Source organism: Lacerta agilis, chromosome 3 (assembly GCF_009819535.1).
Source record: "Lacerta agilis isolate rLacAgi1 chromosome 3, rLacAgi1.pri, whole genome shotgun sequence".
NCBI classification, from domain to species: domain Eukaryota; kingdom Metazoa; phylum Chordata; class Lepidosauria; order Squamata; family Lacertidae; genus Lacerta; species Lacerta agilis.
The window spans coordinates 50317945-50344205 of NC_046314.1; the positions used below are offsets into that span (position 1 = coordinate 50317945).

Sequence of the window (26261 nt, forward strand, 5' to 3'; positions counted from 1 at the left end):
TGGATTAATGCCAAGGAAATTGCTAAATGATACATGCTTCCCTAAGGATTTGTTCCAATTGGAAATCCATACAGTTGTTAATGTTGCCAGAAGTCGTCACAGTTTCTCTTTACATTGTCTGCACCATTCAGACTAAACTGGCAGTAGCTAATATGCAAGAAAAGAAAAGAAAGAGTTGTGGTTATGAGCCTGGCACTTGATCAAGGATATATTCATGCTTGCTCTACATTATATCTGGACTCTTATGAAGAAGATGGTGAAGTAGAAGACATGAAGATGCTGCAGATGATCAATCCATGGAATGTTGAATCTTGATTTGGTAAATACAGGTTTTATCAGTTTAGGGAATAAACTGGTGTAAAGCAAGTTAGTGAAATTTAAAGAGCTCCATGTTACACCACATCTAAACCCCATTCAGCTGTGGCACTTTTACTGCTATGCGTAAGCCTGGCAGAGGGAAAACAAGCTTTTAAAACAATATTCTATGCCTGGTTGCCAAGTCATGTGACTGAAAAGCAGAGTGATTTGAGGCCTGTGCAGCAATTTGAACAGGGAAACTGGCAACATAAATAAATTTCAGGAGAGTTGTGACTCCTGCTCTCTCTCTTGTAAATTTTAAATAGATCTATATTAAGATGATATCTACATGGTAAACAGGATGTTTCACAGGATGATGCCAGCTCAACAACTGATGTTATAAACTTGCACATTGTTGTCAAATGCTGCTTCTAGTGCCAATGTGGAGTGTCATCCCATGTTCTTTTGACTACTATGATGTATCAGGCAGACTGTTTGACTTTTGTTTTTAATTGCAAAACGGAGTTAGAGATTCAGCAAAATCTATGAAAATGTGACAAGTACTAGTTAATAGGTGCCCACCACAGCTGATTTCTCTCTTTTTCCACATGAACCATGATGAAAACTTGCAGAACTGCCTATTTCGGAGCTCACACAGGACAGGAAAAAATGTGCACGTTTTGAAGCCATTGATGTTCCTCTTAAAAGGTTTGCTTTGTCTCTGCCCTTGAAGAAGTCAACTTTTTCTGTTCTTATTCTTTTGTTTCGTAGATATTTTTGTCAGTGCAGTGTGCCATCATACAGCCTATTTCACTGCTGCAGCAGGAGCTTTTACACTCACCCAGAGTTTCTCCACCCATAATATCTTCATTGTTCATTAAAGCAGAGGGAATTTTTCTCTGTTTACAATGTATTGTATGTGGAGATTGGCATTTTCTACTGAAATGAATAACCTGGCTAGATCTGGGTCCAAATCCCCACACAGCTGTGAAGTTCACTAGACCCAATACCAATCAATCTCTTTCAGCTTGATTTACCTCACGCGGTTGCCTGAAGATAAAATAGGGGTGCCATGTAATGCCAAATTTCTTTGCAGGAAAAGTGGGACTAAAATGCAGAAAACTAAGACTTCCCCTCTGAATCATGAATCTCTGAGCACAAATTGGTATAAATAGGTGTCTGGACTGAATGACTCACTGTTTCCTTTCCTTAAAGCACACAATTTAAAACTATGATATAGCCAAGAAGTGTTAATGGATTTTTTTTTTTTTTTGCACAGGACAACTAAAAGTCTGCCACATTTTAAATGCAGCACCTTAATTAATCCACCCTGGTGACAAAGGAATATTCTACTGAAGAGCTCTTGAGCAAAACTCCTAATCAGTGCTGTCAAGTATCCCATTTCCCCCGGGATTATTTCCCTTAAATTTCCTGTTTTTAATGGAAGCAGCTCCTCCCCTGCTGGCCAGGGACTGGGTGGGAAGACTTCACCTACTTGGAGAGAAAAGCCTCAGCCCTCAAAGCAAGTGGGAGCCGTTTCCCGTCCTTACAGGGGGTTTATTCCTCCCCCTGCATCAGCCCCTATCCGTTGCCGCCAAGTCCCTCAGCCGGCCAATAGGGTTAGCTGGGGGGCGGAGCCTGGCTGCCTTTGAGCAGCTGCTGCTTCCTGTCCTGTTTTGATGGGATCAGACAAGAAGACAATGGGGCTCCATCGTGCGGAGCACATGGCTGCCCTCCTCTTTGATGGCTGCCCTCCTCTTTGCTCCGCTCTGAGCCCGCTTGGAGTTTACATTGCTGCTCCGCCCACTTTTGCTTCTGGCTCCACCCACCACTGACATGTGACTGTGCCCGGGATAGGTGAGAGTGCTGATCCCTTATTTTCAAATCCGAAACTTGACAGCTATGCTCCTAATATAGATGCAAAACTCTGTTAAAACATTACTGAAGGTTTCACGTTTCATATTGAATTTGAGTCTCAAGGCTTCAAGTCATTGACGTTTTGTTTGAGGTAAATTATTTAGATTGCTTAGGTGAGTTGATGAGAAGACATGTAGGGTAAAAAAAACAACCCTCAGTATCATACATGCAGCCCACCTTTCTTTCTGCTTCCCTTAACTTTTTTTTTTTGCTGTACTTCCTGACATGACACATACTTTCCTGATTTGAACAGCCAAATTGCAGTGAATAATATGCTTGTTCTCATTTCAACTTTTCATTTCAACCTTTCAAATATGTCATGGATTAGTAAAATGGTTGACAGAGCTTGTCTGCACAAGCAAAGGGGGGAAATAATTGTGTTCTAAGAACACCAGTATTGAAACCTTATTGACTATTTACTTGTGTTCGTGCAGAGAATGAAAGGAAAACTTCACTTTTGATAGTAAACACAGAACAACTTGTGAAAGTCATGTGGAAGATCTCCATATGATGCACAGACTGACTGGTATATTCAGGGTGGTGACTTCTGGGCATAGTAGCAGGAGATGAAGCAAGCAACTTTGTGCATTGGCCTCCCACTCACACCTGGTAAGATCCCCCCCCCACTTCCAACTAAAGATTCTTATGATTGGGACATTAGGAAAATGCACATATTTCTTTAAAAGGTTTCTAACCCACCTTTCAGGGCACAATAGCTGTCAAATCAGTGTCTAATTCTAGAATAAACAAAATAAAACAAAATAAAAAATGCATGCACACGAAAGCTCATACCAAGAACAAACTTAATTGGTCTCTAAGGTGCTACTGGAAAGAATTTTTTATTTTGTTTTGACTATGGCAGACCAACACGGCTACCCACCTGTAACTAATTCTAGAATAAAACAACAACATATAGAATTGTGAATTTAAACATATACACCCATTAAAACAAACAGCACAAACTGATCCAAAGTGTAGTTGTTAGTAAAAAAATAGCTTGAAGTAACAATGGTTTTAAAGTTTTGGGTTTTTTTAAAGCTCCAGTCATTGTGGAGCCACATGAATACAAAGGGGATTGTATTCCATACATATGGGGACACCATTGATCAAGCCTGCCCCAGTAGCCTTCAGCCAAGCATTTTTCAGGGATGGGCCAGAGAACATGTCCTCAAACATTGATCTAAATGCACAGGCAGCCTTGGGTGCATGCCAGCCCTCCAGACAGCTGTGTCCCAAATCATTAGGGCCTTAAAGACTAAAAACGCTGCTTTAAATTGAGTCTGCGTGCAAGTGGTTTTCTGCAACAGTTGCAAGTGTCTATGGAAGTTGTTTGAACAGTGGGTTAAAGCTGATTAGCAGATTCTCTGTTTTATTATTTAGGAGTGTGTGCTGGAGAAATAATGCTTTAGGCTACAGTTTGTTGCTCAGGGGAGTGTAGTAGAACTAATTAAAACAATAGAAGGTTAAGGAAAACCCTACAGATATAATTAGATTGTTTTGCTGACACAAGGAAGTTATCATCTCTTACTCAGATGACTACAGAAAAAGCATGGGATGTTTCTAACCTAAAACAAATACTCTGAGCCCTTCTGCATTGCTGTTACTTCAAATCACATATAGACTTCTGTAATTAGCCATGAAATAAAACCAGTCGTTTAGCTGATTATTTACCCTAGATTTCCTGCTCTCCAGTGTTTCTCCTGTTTATAACAAGAGCAAAGAAAGATACCATGCCATTGGAGCTCCATGAAATTCTGCTTCATAAAATAAAGCAGAGCAAAACCATGGCTTCCTTTGAGGATGTTAAATTTTTGTGAGGAAGATATAATGTACTGTAATAATAAAAACACAGCAGTGTGCCTCCTATGTCATTATTTAAAATTGCTAAATGCTTTGAGTGCAGGTCGTGAGCTGGGGGGGGCTTCCTTTAGGAGTGCTTGCCACAGTTTAGGCATCAGCTACTGATAGTGTGACCTGCTGTTTGTTTTCTTGTGTAGCTTTAATTGTAATACATTGGTTCCCCACCCCTGATTTTATGCCATGCTTTATTTTCAAATTTTATCAGTTGCTTGAAGTCTCCTTATGTGTCACACATGCAACTCATGGATTGAATAAATTAGTCATCATTATAAAAGATAATGCACCTCATTTCTATCTGCTACATCTCAGACAGTGGTGGTGGAGGGGTGTGTGTCTGGTAAGACCCAAAGTTCCAACTCTGATGTGAATTTTTTGACCAGATAGTATGGGATGAGGCCATCTTTCTGCTGACAGCAGCTACATATCCAGCAAGAAGTAGGGATATGATTCAACCCGGTTTCACCTACCCAATTTAGGTTCCCTGAAGAGGCTTGGTTTGTTTTCTAGAGAATGTCCAGATTATTAGATAGATTTTATCCCCACTACTGTATACACTTGGGCTTTGGACAACAAGAGAAGGAAAAATACTTTAAAATATTTTTCATTCATGTGTCTCTCTAACTAGTTCAAAATAACGTTGACTTGCTTCAGTCAAGTATATTTTACATCTACCCTCTCCACCTTTCATTATCCCATTTTCAGCGTTGTTGTTGTTGTTGTTTTAATTTATTACCTGCCTAAGGTCTGCCTATTCACCCTAAGGTCCCAGGTGGACTCAACAATTTAAAACACAACATTAAAAACAATAGAAAAAATAGACAGAATGCATCTTCATTCTTTGCCACAATCAAATACAATCTCAAAAAAGTGTTTTCTGTCTTCTCTGTTCTTCTTAAATAATTTATCTTTCTTCCTTATAGGATGCATGTTTTATTTACTTTTTTCACTAGAATATTTTTACTTCTCTTTCTATAATTTATATCATATACTCTCCTCTGCCTTCTATTATTCAGTATTGTAAATCATGGCTAGAATCCATTCCTAGAGAAGAAGCCTATTTGTCATTGTTTTACAGAGCCACTGCTGTGCTTTTTCCAGGTGGCTCCCATGCAACAAGCTTTCTAAACAACACACACACACACACACACACACAAACACACAGTACCACTTTAAAAAATCCACACCTTTGTCATTTTGCACTGTGACTTGTGTTTTAAATGATGCTTTGTACTCTCTTGCTCTCCACTCACTCCAATATATTAATGCTCATTAGTTTATCTATATTTTTTATCCCGTCCTTTCCCCCAAATTTGCCTAGGTGTGCAAACACACCAGAGATCAAACAATACATTTTAAAAAAATATTTGAAACATTACAAATCAATTAAAAACTTTATTTTAAAGGGGAAAAACAAGTAAAACAATCACATACTGTACTCTTAATAGCTAATAATTTCAAGATTGCCAGAAACAGTATTGTTATCCAAACATTTAGGTGAAAATGAATGTTTTTAAATTCTTCCTGAAAGCCAATAATGTGAGAGAAAGACATCCCTCATCAAGGAGGATATCCCACAAGCAGGAAACCACCACCAATAAGGCCCTGCCATGGGTCAATGACAACCAGGCAGCACCCAGCTTCTTTGGCTATATGCTATATGAACCTTCACCAACCTAATGCTCTCTAGATGTCTTGGACTACAACTTCTATCAGCCCCAGCTAGCACAGCTGACTGAAGTTGCAGTCCCAAACATCTGGAGGACTCCAGGTTGGTGAAGAGTGGGCTGTATCATCTAAACCAGATGATCCCATGGAAGCCTTGTGCAGACTCTAGCTCATGTTCATATCCTGAGAACTCATTATGAAAATGTATGGCTTAATGCAGTGAAACCCTAAAACATTTACATCCACATTACAAATAAAAGAGGAAACATGAAGAAGGAAGCTATAATTTGCATGGGATTTGCATATTCAAATTTAGAAATCATTACTGTAATCTAAATGGAAATAGAAAACATTTCACCATAGTGGGGAGACTAGCAGCAATTTGTCATGTGTTTACAGCTGAAGAACAACTTGAAGCCTTCTGCTCCCCGTTTTTATGGTTCTTCATATTTAAACTGGAAAGAACAGCCCTTCAAATAGGAGACTCCTGCAAATAGAGCAATGCCTCTGACAGCCATGAGGAGTCTCCTCTGTAATGTAGGATACATGGCCACCCAACTCTTACACAGCTGTTCTGGAGAAAATTTACATCTGGCCCTGTATTGCCCCCAGAGTCTCGGATACATATTTTTCACCCCCCTTTTTTACCTGATCTCTTTTTACTGGAAATCCCTGGGGTGAAGCTGGGACACTTTACATGGAAAGCATCAGCTTTACCATTGTGCTCCCGTTCCTCCCCAAAGTAATTTGTAACGTCAAAATTCCTAATACTGAATGTCACACAAAACATCTACATTCCCCCTATGTGTTTGCATTGACTGTTTTCGAAGACAGAGAAACAGCCTGTGTGCATTTTACTTCCATAATTCGCAACATGCCTGCATTATCCTCAATTGGTCTCCTGCCCCTGTATGATGAATGCTGTCTTCATGCCAAGGGAAGCAACGTCTTATCGTTCCTATTGTTTCTCTCTATGCTTACTATTTCATTGCTCCTATTTAGCTCTTGGGTTCAAGTCAAATAGTACTTTGATGGTGGTGGGACCATGATAAAGACAACAACTAAAGGTGCAGCTGCTAAGTGTACTGAACCAAATGAACCTATAGTAATTTGTTCATTAAGAACTGTGCCATATAAAATGGCTTTTCACATAATCATATGAAAATGTTTATATTACACTATTTTTCCAACAGAAGTAAAAAGAGGAAAGTAGAGAAAACTTTTTTTTGTTGCCAACCAAAACTAGACAATAACCAGTTCTAAAATGACCCTCAGCACACAAAACTTATTTTTCACATATATTTTGAAGACTAGGTATTAAATTCATGAGATAAGCAAAACTACATGAACACAGAACAAACTGAGCAATCCTTTTAAATTGAGCAAACAGCAAAAACAAAAGAGAAATCATGTAATTTCAGTAGATTTTATGTTATATATTCAGAAAACAGTAATCCTATTGCAAAACAGATCCACTCCTCCACATGCAGCTGCTGGGTGACCTTGGGCTAGTCACACTTCTCTGAAGTCTCTCAGCCCCACTCACCTCACAGAGTGTTTGTTGTGGGGGAGGAAGGGAAAGGAGAATGTTAGCCGCTTTGAGACTCCTTCGGGTAGTGAAAAGCGGGATATCAAATCCAAACTCTTCTTCTTCTTCTTCTTTTAATGATTGTGAAATAACATCAAATTCTCGAGCTCATTCTGTTTTGAAGTAACCACTTTTATGGACTTTATCTTTTTCCAATTATACATTGTAATTAGTATTTTGCATTTGTCTCCATGATTTAAGATGTTAAATAATGTATAGGTTCAACAGAGCTCTATGATGAAGGACAAGTATTTGAGTGAACATGTAACCTGACCCCAAGGTAATTTCCAGCGCTTTGTCATTAGTACAGGAAAGGTTGGGTAGGTTACAGTGATGCATGAGCTTTCACATCCTGCAGCACAGTTGAGTTCTACAGTTTCCATTAGGAACAAGTAGATATCGTTTGATAGCTCGCAAAATAGGTGGGCTACAATCCAAAAACCACTTGGATGGATAAAAGGTAATACACGAGAGGGAGGGAGGGAGAGAGAGAGAGAGAGAGAGATTTCTAATTAACAGAGGTTTGGCTCTGTGATTGGGAGTTTGTGGAGGTAGCTGTGTGTATGTGGCCTGATTAACCAGGACTGAAGTTTTGATTGAGCCAGGATTTTAATCAGTTAATCAGTTTGATTAATTGTATAATCTTGCAGCCCTCCAGATTTTAGCTGGGCAGATTCTTGTGGCCATCACCAGTAAACTATATAAGGTTATAATGCTCTTTTAAAATTGTGACTAATTAAAAACAACAACCAAACATTAAAAATGCCAATTTTTAACAATTCAAGGGTGTATATCTACGGTATGTTCATCTTTGGCTCCAAGCTGCAGCTGAGAACACTCCCCTAACAAGGAAGATGTGGGGAAGAGGAGCATCACATGCCAACATCATGTGTTGGTGGCCACAGATAGTGCAAGGCAACTGCCTCCACTATCATACTTTTTTGTTGTACATTATGGCATATTAGCAAGCTGAATGTGTGACTTATGAAGCCTCTCCTTTCCCACCTAAGCCCCAGGCAGGCAGGCTCTTAGAAAGAAAGGCAGATCTAGCACAAAAAGTACTCATCATAATGCTGAACAAAAGGTTACACACACTTTGCTAAGGTTAGTTAATAGCACCTAGAACACACTTCATTCTTTATACAAGGCCAGAGAATCACATTAATGCATTGATTTGCTTTAACTCATTTCAGCCTGGTAAACAACTGCACGATGCGCTTGGTAAATTTCTCCAACTACTTTATAAAATGTCAAGATTCTAAAGTATCCCTGTCTTTTCACAGAGAAACCACTGTTTTATTCCCACACTCGATTGAGAGGCTATGAAAGGTAAGACCCAAGATTATGCTTATGTGGAGTACATGGGGAGTCCATGATCACAAGAGAGGGACACACAGTCCTTTTCACACGGCATCTTAATTACCATGTGTCTAGTTCCATATGGGGTGTGCGGGGGTAGTACGTTTGGTGGGTGACACATCATGATCCTTCTGGGGCACTTTGTCCACCTTTGGTTTCCATTCTGCACTCAGCTCTCACCTGTGACTCCTGTCAGCACTGACAGCAGCCACACCCAATGGGTCTCGAACCCTCAATGTTCTCCTGCATTTTCTCCTGTTTATCAAGACGCCCTTTTCAAGTTGTATAGCAAACTTTTTCTGCTTTTGCTGCAGTTTCATTACCTATTTGTATCAGATGTTTTCAAAACAAGCAAACAAACAAAAAAGATACCTAACTGTTGCATAAGTATTTAGAAAACTGGATACTTTGTCCTAAAAGCATATTTCCTAAAAAGATATTTCCTGTTAAACTTTTTCCTGTTAAACAGATTGCCCCTCAGAGTTTCAAAGTGCAGAAGTTCAACTCAAGGCAGCATTTGTGAAATATCAATAGAAGAGTCTGTCTTTACTTTACAACATCAGCACATTCCGTTATTTATTTATATTAAAAATAACAACTACATTGCAAGCAAAGCATATTTGCCTTTGAATTTTCCATACTGATTCCTTCAGCTTTTACACTTAATTCAATATATTTTCTTATTGAAGTTTCGCCCCCCCTTAATCAGTAAGTGTGTGGGTGTGGGGGGGGGGGGAATCCTGCAACCAACAACAACAACAAAAAAGAATTATTTTGAGGCAAAATGGCTTCAGGAAAACTTTAAGTAATGTATGTTGCTTTCAGTTTCAAAATATCTTTTATGCCAAGACACCAGACTTTTGCTTTGTGAAATTACTTAATACCTTTCAAAATTCTAGCCTTTCCTTTTAATCACAGACATACATATTGTCTCTGACTCACTGTTTCCAAACCTATTTGTTTTAATACTTTGCCATAAAGAGGCACCATAATAAAATATAAAACCCTCACTTTCTGTTTTAATGTATGTGTCTACATATTTAATTTATTTGTGTGTGTGTGTGTGTGTGTAGCTTATATATTGATGTATTTAACATAAGATTATAGGTATAGATTAGGTAGCAAAAATGGGGTCAGTTTGAAATTTCAATTTAGGTGCACAATACACCTTAAAATACCTACAGGAAAAGCGTGAATACCTTTCATTTTTGGAATCTGTAATTCTGGATTTCTTTTAGGCTTTAGTAATGATTTAGTAATGGTGTGAGGGGAGTAGCCTAATGATTTTAGTGTGAGGAGAGAGACTCCATCAGGCAAGGCCTTCTTCCACCTGCCTTGCTTCACCCTCTAGTCTTTGCTTCTCAATATGTATTGTATTATTTTATGTACTCTGGCTTGCTGTTGTTTTATTGATTAGTGTAGAAATTGTTTATTGTAAATGTTGAGTGGATTTTTGTTTAATTTTTATATTTTTATATTATTTTATATTACTCTAAAAATTGCTGAATGTTACCTTTTGATGTAGGTTGCTTATTTTAAATTTTATTATCACATTTTTGTATTGCATTAGATTGTTATAAGATGTACATTTTTTGTTTCTTCTGCTTGTAAACCACCTTGAGTATCGTAAGATAGAAAGGCGGCATACAAATAATAATAATAATAATAATAATTATTATTATTATTATTATTATTTGGAAACATGGAATACTATAGTGATCCCAACTGTAGGGATTTAACCCAGTGTGAAGATTTGCTACCATGTTTACTTTGGGCAATCATCAATTTCACTAATGAAACCAAATTCAGAACCATGTGTATGCCTTTGATTTTTAGTTATTTCTTTAATGCTAGGTAAAAGGTAAAAAGGTAAAGGACCCCTGGACAGTTAAGTCCAGTCAAAGGCAACTATGGGGTGTGGCACTCATCTCGATGTCAGGCTGAAGGAGCCGGTGTTTGTCCTGACTTCTTTCCTGGTCATGTGGCCGGCATGACTAAACTGTTTTTTGGCACAACTGAACACCGTGATGGAAACCAGAGCGCATGGAAACATTGTTTACCTTCCTGCCACAGCAGTACCTATTTATCTACTTGCACTGGCGTGCTTTCGAACTGCTAGGTTGGCAGGAGCTGGGAAAGAGCAACGGGAGCTCACCACTGACCTTTTGATCAGCAAGCCCAAGAGGCTCAGTGGTTGAGACCACAGCACCACCCACATCCTAATGCTAAGTAATGGCCATAGTAGACCTCTTGATATAGAATAGCCCAATATTATTTCAAAGGGTATGCACTTTATTTCTAAAAAGAAAGATAGTTTTGGGTGGGCTTATTTCCCCACAAAGTCAGAAAAGTAAATTTGACTCAACAAGCAAGTTTTTTCTTTTTTCTTTTTTGCTAGTGAAATAATACATTTCTAGAATCCAGCTCAACTGGAGAAGTGGAAATGGTAGAGTTCCTAATTGATTGAGGTAGCATTAGGGATGATGCAATAATTGCTTTAATTAGCTCCTATTAAACTGGTCTGTAAGTTGATAGCCTGCTTCCATTTGAACTGCTTCACAGCTGTGCTCTGTCAATACATCAGCTCATTTTAATCTCTTTGCTTCTGTGCTGTGCCTCTCCTTTTTGAACTCTGGTGTTTTCTCACTTCATTTCAGTGATTAGTCATATATCCCCAAACTATATACTAATCAATTTCAGCCTGATTAAAGCCTAAATGTTGCTTCAAGTTGAAGTGCACAAGCTTTTAAGTGATACAAAACTCTTGATTGGAAGGAACCATATATGTGCTTACTTTGCATATAGTAAGCTGGCCATTTGTATCTTTCTGCCAAACAGTGAATAAAAAATTACCATAATTCAGCTTCACACCTGATATGAAAGCCGAGGAAATCCATTAGGTAAGACACTGACAACTGGTTTACCAAATAGTTACATGCTCACTATCCTAAATTACCAGTTGGTAAATTGTTGTCTTTTATTTGCCTTTGATACCAGAGGCAGTGGATTTCCTTTAGTCCAAGGACCACATTCCCATTTGGACAACCTTCGAAGAGGCAGAAGTGGGTGGAGCTACTGATGTGCCTCTGACCTTTGTACAATAGGCTACATGCCAGCCAAGCATTTCCATATATATTCATAAACACATTTCTCCATCCTCTAGCCAGGCAAGCAAGAGGCATTATCATAGTTCCGTGATACACTGAATGACTCAGTGAAGGTACAGAACTGGGCTGGTGAGCAGACCTGTCTGGGGGAAAGCCCCAGACCCACTGGTGGAGGAACGGGGAGGGGGGCGGGGGGAGCACATCGCCCCGGCACCATTGGGGAGGGGGGTACCATCGTGGCCACCCCCCAGACACACCACGTATTCCCCCACTGTGCTGGGTGCCACAGCCCCACGGGCGACGTCCCACGTCCCCAGGACGCATGCCACACCCCATAGGCGGTGCTCCTCACCCCCGGATGCACGCCACACACCCACAGGCAGCATGCCACGCCCCCGGGATGCGCACCACATCCCTCCCCCGGGATGCACGCTAGCCATGCCCCCACGTGCTCTCCGCCCCCAGTGCCAGAGCATGCAGCTTCGCCACTGCCCAGACTGGAGATAAGTACCTGGAGGACTGTGTTTGGCCTCCTGCTCTTGGTTTCCCACCCCTGTTTTATCACACAAATTCATGCAGATACAAATATAATTTGCGGGAGATATATACTTTTTAAAGACTTGTCTAGTAATCAGGGTGTGTTTGGCCCCAGCTGGGGTAGCTCATTTGGTAGAGTGTGAGACTCTTAATCTCCGGGTCATGGGTTCAAGCCTTACATTGGGCAAAAGATTCCTGCATTGCAGGGGGTGGTTCCTTTCAAATCTGAAGTTCTATTTGTGAAGAAAAAATCCAGTTTTCTATCTGTTGTGAAAGTACTATTTTCCTTAACTGTCATCACAGTGAGAGAGCCAGAAAAACTCAAGAAACTCCCCCTATCCCAAGTCACAAAATTCATTATGAAAGAAAATATTTGTAGTAATCTCAAATAGCTGACAGGTTAATCACATGTTTCCTTTCTGGAGAACTAAAAATGGCACCCCTCCAATACTCAAATATTCCCAAAGGCATGTAAAATATGCTACTATTTTGATCCAGAAAACTATGCTAGTTTCTTTTTGGATATTCCTGTTTGACACTTCAGAATGAACATTCAGAAAAAACAAAATCGAAAATTCTTTCTAGTAGCACCTTAGAGACCAACTGAGTTTGTTCCTGGTATGAGCTTTCGTGTGCATGCACACTTCTTCAGATACACCGTGTATCTGAAGAAGTGTGCATGCACACGAAAGCTCATACCAGGAACAAACTCAGTTGGTCTCTAAGGTGCTACTAGAAAGAATTTTCGATTTTGTTTTGACTATGGCAGACCAACACGGCTACCCACCTGTAACTGGAACATTCAGAAAAAGCTATTACATTGCCACTAGATAATGTGTAATCCAAATAAAGCTCTGGTTCTCTAAAAGAAAATACAAACTTTTTGAACATTTATTTGGCAAATAAGAAGAAAACATTCCAGCTACCTGGTAGCTGATGTTGTTTTCTAAAGTATAAAACTATACAATACAATAAACTCAAACTTTCAATTCACATTTAAAGCAGGTATCAGGCACACTTAACTAACATCAGAAAGGTGAAAGTTGGTTAGTTATTAGGGCTAACCAAAAAGTCACAAAAATGTGGCAGAAATTTAGCTCCTGCTTTGGGTAACATCCTGCTTGATGAAGAGTTTCAGAGAATGGAAATAATAATAATTAAAAAATGAATGTTATTTTAAATAACAGGGTTTTTTGTTTTTTGACTTTCCAAACTGAATTGAAATCTGAAGCTTTTATGATTCAAGGGTTTGAATGCATGATGTATAAAAGAGTGGCTCCTATTCTCTGGGAAGAGGTAGTTGCTCTGGTTACATAACTTGAGAATGCAAGTTTCAAAGTCAGATGGATGTCTCTGTTTTAGTTTTACATAACAGACACATCCACAGTGATATACTTGTACAATGTGATATAATATGATACACCTTCTTCCTAGATGTGCCAGATATCTTCTTGCATTATTTCGTTCCTCCTAAAGAAGAAGGTTGGCCAGCAAGTGTGAGAAGAGATCAATACTATTTGATTGTTTTCCTCTTTAGGGTACTAATACATCTGAGTGTTTCACAACATGCTGTCTAAACCCAGCAAAAACAAACATGCCGGCAGGATAATTAATTTAATGAGATTATCTCACCGGTAGTTCCCCGTCTTTTGGCAGCACTCACACTTAGACACAGTCCATGGAAAGGATTGCGGCTGCAGATACCCACAGTGAAAACCTTTTTATATTTGCAAAACGATATACTATGTTTTAATGAGAAGTATGAAACAATGTTTTCTTAAATAAATATAAAATAACATTTCTCCTGATAAATAAAAACAATTATCTTTTTTAAAGGGAGACTTGTTTCTCAGCAAATGCTGGATGCCACACTGGCAGATTACTGCAAATTTCATATACATGTAATAAAATATGAGTAAAGGAATGAATGAATAAATATGAACACCTTGTTGGAATATGCTATGTGTGCTTTTACCACTTTTCAGTTTGAACTTTACTTTGCATAAACTGTGTGTGTGTGTGTGTGTGTGTGTGGCTGCAGTTCTCTGTACACTTACCTGAGTTCAGGTGGGATTTGTGCTACATGAATTAGAAAGTGAAATGGCAGCATATTCCTATAGATACTCTGCTGCTGCACTAGTAGAAATGACCACCATATCTAATGCATTGCTCAATCAAGAAAGAAGGAAATTACACAGCATGGAGAATATAAAAAGTGGTGTCAAAAGTACAGACAGAGCCCTAGAATCCCTGGAAGTACCATCATGGCCCACCATTCAGGGGCTGTGCCAGTGAGAGAGAGCTGAACCAATAGATAACTGGTATAGGATTGCACCCTGATATTGATTAGCAGCAACTGTAGCAGGGATTAATGTTGTTATATGCATATTTAATCTTCTGGGATTCATTCCAAAGTCTTACTTCTCCTTGGACTTTGAAAAATAACAGCAAGGCCTCATTGGCATTAACCTGCAACTTTTTTTGTAACAGATACCAGTTTCCCACAGGAAACTGCAAGACACTGCTGCTGGGCAGCTCAGAATAAATTATTATTACATTTATATAAATCCCTGGCATTAAAAAATATATCCCAAGTCTTAAAACAAATCTGGATTCTTCAGAAAGGATACACACAAACCTAAACAAACAAACAAACAAACAAACAAATCTATAGTTCTTTTTAAACTCCATACATTTTTGTGCTGGTCTGTTAACTGTCAAAGCCATTACTACTGAATAAAGATAGGGTATTTTCTGTGACCTAAAGCAGGCATAGGCAAACTCGGCCCTCCTATCCAGATGTTTTGGGACTACAACTCCCACCATTCCTGACCACTAGTCCTGTTAGCTAGGGATGATGGGAGTTGTAATCCCAAAACATCTGGAGGGCCAAGTTTGCCTATGCCTGACCTTAAGTGACTTAGAACTAAAGGCTAAAGAGGTCTGATTTATTCTGATGCATTTAAAGACCACCTATGACACTCAAACCTATCCATTCTGAAGGAAATCAGCCCTGAGTGCTCACTGGAAGGACAGATCCTGAAGCTGAGGCTCCAATCCTTTGGCCACCTCATGAGAAGAGAAGACTCCCTGGAAAAGACCCTGATGTTGGGAAAGATGGGGGGGCACAAGGAGAAGGGGACAACAGAGGACGAGATGGTTGGACAGTGTTCTCAAAGCTACCAACATGAGTCTGACCAAACTGCAAGAGGCAGTGGAAGACAGGAGTGCCTGGCGTGCTCTGGTCCATGGTGTCATGAAGAGTCGGACACGACTAAACGACTAAACAACAACAATGACACCCATAGTGAATTATATCTTCTTCCTCTTTTTAATTCATATGAAAATAGCACTATCATTATCATCATCATCATCATTAGCATTATCGCAATCATCATACATTTATGTTGCTGTTAGAGTTTATTTACCCGAATTTGGAGATTTTGTATTTACATATCCCTTAAAGTAGTCTTTAATATATGCATGCCGCCTTCCTTAACACCCCCATACATGATGCAAAGCTGTAAATCCTCATAACTCTATTTCATTCTTCACCAATGACAGCCATGAAGTCAGATTGTAATTCTTGCACTGTGAAGCATCTATATACAAGTACTTGCTTGGCAAGTGGAGTAATGCAAAGCATGCATTTTCTTCCCTGTTAAGTTTTTTTTAAAAAAAAAATCAAGGGTAAATGTCAAAACAATGCTGTAAAACCAATTAAGAAGAAAGAAAACAAGATTAGAGGTGCTACTTGAATTATTTATTGTTGTGCACTGTTGCCAAGTCTTTAAATAAGTAGTTAATAGACTTTACAGTAACTCTCTTTGCAATGCAGTAATTTATTTAATGCACTTTTCAGCAATGCACAAGCATTAATCTGAAAGACTCCATGTTGATCTGTACTGTACCTTTCTACAGAACAATAACAATATACATAAGGAATCTTCAGTAGAAGGGCAGCAGACCACATTTACTTGAACACTGTTGTAGTGGTACTATTCAACTACACAGCTTTGGTTACTGTATAAGCAGCAGTTAATGAAAAATCATTGACCACTAATGCTCAGTGTCAAGAAATAAGCTACTGACTGCTATAATTTCAAGCATTTTTCGAAACTGGGTACCGTTATCAATACTGTTCTGCATATGATAGCTCCTGTTGCTGGGTCCCAGCTTCTGCCAATTTAGCAGTTCGAAAGCACATCAAAAGTGCAAGTAGATAAATAGGTACTGCTCCGGCGGGTAAATGGTGTTACCGTGCGCTGCTCTGGTTTCACCAGAAGCGGCTTAGTCATGCTGGCCACATGACCTGGAAAAACTGTCTGCGGACAAACACCGGCTCCTTCGGCCAGTAAAGCGAGAGGAGCGCTGCAATCCAGGAGTCGTTCATGACCTTTACCCTTTTACCTTTACCTTTTACCCTGATTGAAGAGTAAATACCCTACTTTCTCAATAATGTCCAGTAGCACCTTAGAGACCAACTAAGGTGCTACTGGACAATTTTTTAATTTATTTCGACTGCATCAGACCAACACGGCTACCTACCTGAATTCTCAATAATGATTTTCCTTCTGAATTTTTAAGATAGAGGTAGAAAATATTTAGCTCATATTCCATAAAAAGTCTTGCAAGGTCACATTACCCCATATATACCCACTCATCCATTTCAATCTGTTGAACCAGCAGTGTTACAGGTGTCGCATAATGTTGACATGTCGTGTACTGCAATTTTGTTTTCACCTTATCACTGATTTCAATTATTTTGGAAGAGTCGAAGAGTTTTCTTAAATATAAATCATTTAAATATAAACCTTGCGAAGTAAATAAATAAATAAATAATTTTTTGCTCTTGATTTTAAAAATGCGCTAGCAATCCCAATCAATTAATCAATTACATTACTCTGAGGAATGTTCCTTATATGCCTAATATAGTCCACCAAAGGAAGCACATTTGAACAAGCTTGAATAAGGCAACATTATGGGATGGGTGTTTCCAGCTACCCTGCCCTTTGCCCTTGGAAGCCTTATAAGAAGCTGTTGCAGGAGAGGAACCGTGAGAAACATTATGGGAAGGCTGTTTCTAGGACTAAGGTGAAACTGTGAAACTCCCTTGTTACTTTTGATATTGGATCCTACTTGTTGTTTAAGCAATCTTCTTATATTTATAGTATTACCGTAAAATGTTTTTTTCTATGTTACTATATTTGCTATAGTTTTGCTTTTTTATTATGAAATCGTTACTATGTCATTGTTTTGTTGTGCTATATTGAAATTGTTTCTGTACTGTTGTTTGAAATGCATCCCTGGTTGTTGTTTTTGTAAGCTGCTTTTGAGCATGATTTTTGTGTGTGTGGAAAAGCAGCATACATATAAAATGAATGAACGAATTTACTCTTTCTGCGTCAGGTGCTCAAAATATTGGGCGATTGGAACACGAACAATGCTTTTAAACAACAACAACAACAACAACAACAACAACAACAACAACAACAACAACAACAAGAATAAATGGTTCTACTGAAAACCAGAATTTTTGTTTTATCTACTGCTATAGGATCCAATCAATTGTGCTGGAGTAGAGCTAGCCTTGGTAGAAAACTAAGTTATTTGTCATATACTCAGATAACCATTCGTAATGTGGTAGCTAAAGGAGAAGTGCTTTTTAAATGCTTATGTGATGATGGCATTGTGTGATAGAAGATGCATAAAGCTGGCTGCTGGTCACTGACTAGGAACTGGCAAGCCTTGTTGCCCATGCTAAAGTGTCCCAAACATGTAGGCCCCCCATTCGGGTCTGTGAACTTGCCATTAGTGAGTTAAACTAGAAACAACTACAGCATTTTTGCTCAAGGAAAGGATATTAAGAAATAATAAAGAAATATGCATGTTTAATATTCTGGGCTTCATTCCAAAGTCTTACTTCTCTTTGTGCTTCTTTGAAAAATAACATCGGGGCCTCGCTAGCATTAACCTGTAACTTTTTGTAATAGATACCATTTCCCCACAGGAGGCTGTCTTTCTGAAATAATACCAAATACTAACTTTCGTAATAATTGTTCTAATTAAAAAACAATGTAGGATACTGCTGGGCAGCGGAGGCTGTCTAAGGTGTCCCTATGCAACAACAGGAGCTTGTATCTGAATGACTGATCTGCTCCAGAAAGCACATAATAACATTGATGGAGGACTGACATGTCCACAAACCTAGTATTAATATCAATTATACTGCAGATTCTCTATGCCCTTGAGCACACAGTTATTTTTGGGTTTTGGAACTGTAATGTATGCAAGCATTTTAGGCCGAAGCAATTCAGGCCTCCTGGAGCTCAGGAGCTTCCAGGAGCTTTATCTGCATAACAAAAGACAGAGATGATTCTAAAACCCTCCAATGACATTGTTAGCAGCTAGAAGACAGCCAATCCCTGCTGAGGGCCAATGTTGTGATTCAAAAATTGCAAACTTTCACAGGCGGTTTGTGTGTTTTGCCTGGGCCGGCTTAAGGCCAAGTGCCCCCGTTTGTCATTCTTGTTCTTCTTGTTCCTGATGTTCCAATAAATCCTTTTTTGAGCCGAATCTCGGTCTTGGGTCATGCCTGAACCTACCTACACATCAGGAACCACTTATTGATTCCTGTTCTTCTGCATAATCCCTGTTTTACCAGGTATCAATGGAAACAAGGGTTAGGGAAAGCATATCAGGTTCTACGCTGGAACTTCCATTACTGTATTTCTGACCCTTTAAGTATTACTGCTTATAGTAGGACTGAACATACAGACTGACTGCAGTTTGTGTTTCTTTCAGCATAAAGTGAGGAAAATTCTATTACTAACATTAAAATGATGATTATGCATCTAAGACTCAAACAGGCCATTGAAATAAAAACAACAAATGTCTCAAGAACAAATTTCCACCCTTGGCCTTAAATTAAAAATGGACAAATATTTTGTTTACTCTGGCAATGCTCCAGGTTCTAAATTAATGTTGAAAACACAATTCAGAATTTAAGAACATAACAAGAGCCCTGCTGGATCAGACCAAAGGATAATCTCATTCAGCATTCTTTTCTCACAGTGGCTAACCAGATGCCTGTGTGAAGCCCACAAGCAGAATGTGAGCAAAACAGCATTGTCCTCACTTGTGCTCCACGCTGCTGGTTTTAACAGGCACCCTCAGCAACAGATACCCTGACACTAGAGGTAATATAGCCAACATGGCTAGTAGCCATTGATAGTCTTAACCTCCTTATAGTGGCATAATGCCATTTTAAAACCATCCACATTGTTGACCATTGCTGCATCTTGTAAGAGTGGTAACTATGCTCTGTTTGTCTAGGTTCACAAGTAACAATAAGGTTTACAAGGACCACATAAACAAACCTTGGATATAGGCGTGGTTAAGGAAATAGGAGTTTAACAGTGAGGCTGCATAGGTGCCATGTTACACTGAGCTAGAAGGACCAAGGCAGGCGAAATTAGCTGTGATTTCCCAGGAGCACACACGTTCATGCATTTGCACTAAACTGTGGTTTGGCTTAGTGTTATGTGCAAATGCAGCCTTTCAGGGTCCTGAATGTTCTAACATTCAGCTTCATTGGATGGCCCTGTTATCTAGCATTATGAGAGAGGAAGAAAAACTGGTTTTCCACATTGCATATCCCATCTGCGAGACTCAACATTTTTAGCAAGTGGTAGCTACTAACTGATTGCTTAGCCAAAAAGTCCCAGGCTCAGAAGGAACATAATCTTAAGGCACCACTTACACCAATGATGTCACCATTCTCCTATCCAAGTTATTGTTAACATTTTAAAGTAAAGTTCTCAGGTCTTTAGTATATGGAAATAAATAATGTTTGACAATGGTGTTGGAGGATTCATAAATATAAAATTACTTGTTACAGTATTAAAAATAGAGTTCACTTTTCTAAAAAAGAAGTATATATTACCCAATTGTAAGACGATACATGTGCCATTCTCTCTAATGCTTCAACATTACAGCTCTATCTCTTAAAAAGCTGACATGGAAAATAGCAGCGTAATAAACCAATTCATCATAATGCACAAAAGAAAGCAATGGAATAAATTGTAATAACCTTTCAAAAACTAGCAGCTTTTAAAAGTATTAATTTCTACTCCAGATAATTGGAAAGGACACCTGGGCAGTCAGGCAATATTTTTCATGGGATTGTCCTGTCAGGAACTCAGATTGTCTTTGGAGTCAGGAACAATCGTTTAGCACTAAATGACAGTGAATCTTGCAAATGGGTATTCCTAGATGGTATTGCCATAAATTACAAAACTGAACTCCCCTCAAGGTCAGCCATAAAAGAGGGCAGGTATCAAATGGCATTCATGGAGCTCTGAAGTAGTCTTCAAGCTTCATACAAACAGACGCCGGTTGTGTTCCTGCCATAAAAATCAACTTAATGGACTGACAGCACATATTATCATCAAAGCTTTATAAATTTCCTATATAGATCTACAAAATGCAATGAGGTCTGTGTTTGAAATGGAAAGAGCTGTGGTTTCTGCTTATGCTAACTGTAAACATTGTTACTTAATTCTGAAGTGCTGACAGCCTTGAATTTGAGACTGCAGTGCATTTTGCATTGAAAACAAGCAATGCTTCGGTGCAGTTCAAAATAATCATACTAACACAATGGGTATTTTTTATTTCCCTTTCCCCTTTTTACAACATCTTTTGATATTTTGTAAGAGAGAGGTTGTACCAATGAACTATATTCCCATTTAAATATGAGTACTGTAAACAGCAGATCAAAATTCAAAGAGCAGCTTCTGAATTTTCTAGATGTTTTTCTCTAATAGTCTGAGACAGTCACTGAATGGAAATAAACAAAACCAATTCAAGGTTTCTTCAGATGGCATAGGAAGGTTCCTATGGAAAAGCAAGTGCGATTCCTCCTTATTCTGTGTCACCACAAGATGCAGGTATTATCTCTTCTACCCCTGCATAGTCATTGACCAGACAGGTAATGTGACAAGAATATGTAGTGAACTAACCATGAAATCAATCTGCACACACTGACTCTGAAAGCAGAACAGCATGTACTATTTTCCTGGGCTTTTTTCTGTACTCTTTTTAAATTGGATACATATACATATGTACATACATACACACACACACACACACACACACAATCATGGAAGTTGTTGTCACCATATTCTTGTTAGTCTTAATTTGTCAGGTGCATGAAGGTACATGCATGAGCACAGAGGTGAAATGGTTGTAAGCACTGGCATCGGAAAGCAGTAGAAGTTCTATGCTGAGTTTAAATATGAATGACTCACACACAACAGTAGTCACTGGTGATAATACTATCCCTGCTATGCTGATTTAAACACCGAGAGAGAGAAAATTATGGCTGAAATCACACATGCATTTTAAAATGCTTTAATAATCATGTGGGAATCTTCAGTTAATTATAGCCATGTTTCAGTTAATTAGTGCCACCCTCAAGTGGTTCATTTTCCAGTTTAAATATCACCACACACTCCTTTAGCTAATGCAGAAGGGACCCTCGCCTCTCCTGAATACTGTCCATATTGTCCTGTTACTAGACTATGATGAAATCCCATGATAAGGCATGCAATCCTGCCTTTCTACATTAGCAACCCACCTGTACCTCTGCCTCTAGTAGCACAAAACGATTGCCTTACCTATAAGGCAAGCATTCATGTCAATTTCAGCATTGCAATGCATTCTAAATTTCTTTTATAAAATGAAATCATTACTGTTTGCTCCATTGGCCTTTTAAACACACTTCTTTCATGTGAATCCCCTCTCCTGTCACTGCTTTGAGACCCTCCTGCTCTCTTTCAGACTCCTAGGATTTGCTGACAATGGTATTCACTGGCGCGCACCCTCCTTCTCCCTCCCCCCCTCTCCCTCCCTCCCTCCCTCCCTCCCTCCCTCCCTCTCTCTCTCTCTCTCTCTCTCTCTCTCTCTCTGCCTTCCCAGTAAAGAATTTTCAAATGCTGCTTGTGACACACAGCCTGATCCTATGCATTTTTAAGAGCAAATATGTGCCACTCAGTTCAGTGGAGCTTTCTCCCCAATAAATGTATATGATTGTAGTTTAGTTGTTTACAGTTCTGTAGATGAATGTCAAGCCCTCGTGGACTAGAAGGTCCTTTTGGTCCCTTCGAACTCTACAATTCTACGATTTTATGATTCTGTGACTTGCAGTTCTTGTCCCCTGCCCCATTCCTTTGGCTACAGAATTCCCTTTCACTCCCTGAAGGAATTCCTTTATTTTTACACCAGATTCCGACATCTAGATACACAAAGGATTCCCCCCCCCCTCCTTTTTAATGCTGGCAGACTCTACCCCAGGATGCACAAAGTGGTGGCTTGTATCTGGATGGTGCTAAGTTTCACACACTGATGAAAATTTACCAGCCTAATGTTTGACTATAGTCCTCTGCTTTGTGTATTTGTTTAAGAAAACCTCTTGACCATACCTATTCATCTCCTTCCTGGAGGGACATAGGGGAAAAAGGAGACAGATGCTCACATCCTCTCTTAGTGAGCTTCCTTTTCCATCCTATAACTCAGAATTAGGTCAACCAGCCTGTTTCCAAAATATCACACTGATTTCTGAACAATTTTACAGTGATGTTGCCTGAGTGTCTCTGCACAGGTATTCTGAAGGGGAAAGAAAGAAAATAATAGAATGATCTGCTGTTGGACATTATTTTTAGCTTTTAAATAAATCTGTCATGCCATTTGAAGCTCAGCCTAATGACAATAATTATATGGGCTCTGAAGAAATCCGATTAGGTGAGCTAGGAAACCCATAGCAACTATTATCGCTCATTTTCTTGTATGACAGGGTTGTCATTCTGGTAATTGCTGGAGCATATGCTTGATGACTGCTTGAACTTAGAACCTTTTTCTTTGAAAAAGATCTGCAAAGTTGGAAACTGACTGAAAGTCACAGCTAACATATTGAATCTGATAGCACTGTGCTACATCAGAAGGCCTATATTAACATTGCTATAAAAAACCTATGCAGTTCAGATGTTGACATGTATGGAAAGGAGATGTGAGGAAGAAGGATTTGAAGCATACAAAATAAAAATATTTTAAAAGAAAACTAGTAGTGAAATGCTATGTTAGGTAGGCCTACTTATCAATAGAAAATATGGAGCTCAAGGACTAGGAGTATGAAGAAGAAGAAGAAGAAGAAGAGGAGGAGGAGGAGGTGGAGGAGTTTGGATTTGATATCCCGCTTTATCACTACCCGAAGGAGTCTCAAAACGGCTTACATTCTCCTTTCCCTTCCTCCCCCACAACAAACACTCTGTGAGGTGAGTGGGGCTGAGAGACTTCAGAGAAGTGTGACTAGCCCAAGGTCACCCAGCAGCTGCATGTGGAGAAGCGGAGACGCGAACCTGGTTCCCCAGATTACGAGTCTACCACTCTTAACCACTACACCACACTGACATTGGATTAGCACTTCCTCACCCCCTAAAACCAGTAGCCAATGAAATGGAGTGGAGCTGGGATGTGGAAATGACAACACAACCATGTCCCATCACAAACTGCATGATAACACAGAAATATAGGGGTGGGTGGAGAGAGATGTGGTTCAGCACTATCAGGATTTTTGGCCTATACTGTTTGCATATGAAAGCACCAAATGATATCATACATGCATGAACTGGGTCAGATATATTAAAATACTGTAACAAAAATTATTGACCGGATTCACCCTAGCAGAAGCCAGCACAAGCACCCCTGCTAGCTCAAATGGGTCGTTCTCCCTTCTCTTCCCCTGCAGGAGGTTGGGAGATTGTTCTGCCAGGCAAGTAGAAATGTGTTTGCTGACAGACTATGCTGAATTCTACCCATGATCTCAATTGTTCCCATAGCAAAGCCTAGGCACAGAATGCTGAAAGGTGTTTCATATGCAAACAATTTAGATTAAAAAGCCACATGATGCCATTGCTGAGCCACATCTTTCCTCTCCCCCACCCGCCACAATATTTCCCTGGCTGATATCTATTCTGAGAGTCAACTCACCAGTTCTAGAATATGGTGAGTGTGACGTGTAGGAGGGTGAAACTAAGGAATGGCTTGCACATGCATGCTCCTTACTTGATGTCTGCAGTGATAACTTATGTGTAAATAAAACATCACGGATCAAACATCACAGCTTCTCAAGTGGAATCCATTTGAATGGAAGTAGAGACACTCATTTCAATGTATGGAAATGCTTAATCACATTTCAATCCATGAATGCGGAAGAGAACCCTGGATCACCCCGATTCACCAGGTTATTCACCCTCACTCTCACACTCGGCCAATGCATATCCCTAGTATGGATGTGTGTATCCTATAGCACCTAAATTCCCATCAACCTCCAGTAACCTTCAAAGAAGCCAAACCTAGTTTATGCACCAGGAGCCCCCCAATATCTCTTACCACTTTTGGAGATTTACTATTATGTTTTTGTTGTACCTCCATATTGTTTACTATACTTGTGATCTGCGGTAGTATTAATTGGATGTTGATGCTCCTGCCATCTTTTGTTTCTGCAAGACAAGGCTCTTAGTGGGAAAGGTTGCTGCCTGAGCCCTTGGAAAACCACTGCCAATAAGAGCAGATGTACTAGGTCAGATGGATCTATGGTCTGACTCAGTATAAGGCAGCTTCATATTTATTGCTACATTTCCTTGGATTATTAAATACAGCGTTTACTGTTTCTCAATCAGTAATGGACTGGTGGAATTTCATAACTCCAGCAAGAACAACGGGATTATATAATTTCCTGGTGTTCAATTGCTCATGATGAATTGGGGGAAAGCATGAAATTGGGGAAATGAGTGTGCAGAGCTCATTTTCCAGGGTTGCTTGAAATGCAAGCATGAAGAGGAAATGTGCTGCTATCTGTCCCTCTGAGTAAAGGAGAAACACTGGTATTCACAACGCTTGATGGCTGCATCTGTAGAGAGGAAAGATCATGGTGTGCATCCCAATAACCACTACATGAAAGCGATTTAAGAAAAAGGTAACTTAACAGTTAGCTTTTCTAGGTATATCCACTCAGAAATAAGGCCTCTTGGGTTTGATGGAACTCGGCTAACTGTGCATAGCATTTCAGCCTTAACGGTGGCAGCCATCTTTCCCCTCATACATCATCTCTGAAAAGAATGGCACATCGCATCAGTCTCACAGCATTTGCAATCCCATTTTAATGCAGGTGGTTGGTGGTTTTAGACCCCAAAATTTGACACTTGAAGGTCTGGCGTCAACATCTGAAGGCAGCCCTGTTCAGGGAAGTTACCGTAATACCCAGTTAATACCCAGTCAGATGGGTGGGGTATAAACATTATTATTACGGTATTATTATTATTAGTAGTAGTAGTAGTAGTAGTAGTGGTGGTCGTCACATTTAATGCTCATGTTATTGTAGGAAAGGCAAATATATTGATAGAGTCATTGTGCAGAGAGGACTGCATCAATAGTGCTTTGCCAAAGATTCCTGCAGCTTGAGGCTCTCAATGACATTACTGAATGCCTAGTAGATAAAATATGGATGACTTATGTATTAATTTCTCATTATTGTGAAAAGGGCGATTAACCTGACTGACCTTTTAACATATACTTCTTACAAAGTGAAATATTGATTTGTATTCCCCTTCCTTCCTTATATTCCGCCCCCAAAAAAGATAAAGAAAAAGGGGAGAAGGCCAAATTCATGACCTTTCCCCACATTTTTCAAATGCATGTTTTACGTGTTTTTTGTTCACTTATACTGGTCCAAGCACCAGCTGCATAGTGTCAAACTTAGAACACACATGCAAAAAATAATTAAAGAAAAATATTTTTTGTAGCAGTTGGCCACTTAACACAACCCCTTAGTTCAGCATACTCTGACAAAGTTTGATTATGGTCAACAAAAATCT

The 26261-nt window shown here is 39.4% G+C and overlaps 1 protein-coding gene across 3 annotated transcripts in view; it reads right to left on the bottom strand.

Annotated features, from left to right (window-relative positions):
- Positions 1-26261, bottom strand: part of HS3ST5 (heparan sulfate-glucosamine 3-sulfotransferase 5) — a 137587-nt gene that overhangs the window by 27512 nt on the left and 83814 nt on the right. The window contains exon 3 of one of the 3 annotated variants that reach the window (XM_033143635.1): positions 22865-22995. The exons of the other annotated variants lie outside the window; for them this stretch is intronic. The gene's annotated coding sequence lies outside the window, so the exon portion shown is untranslated. The remainder of the gene's footprint in view (positions 1-22864; positions 22996-26261) is intronic. 3 annotated transcript variants of the gene reach the window in all.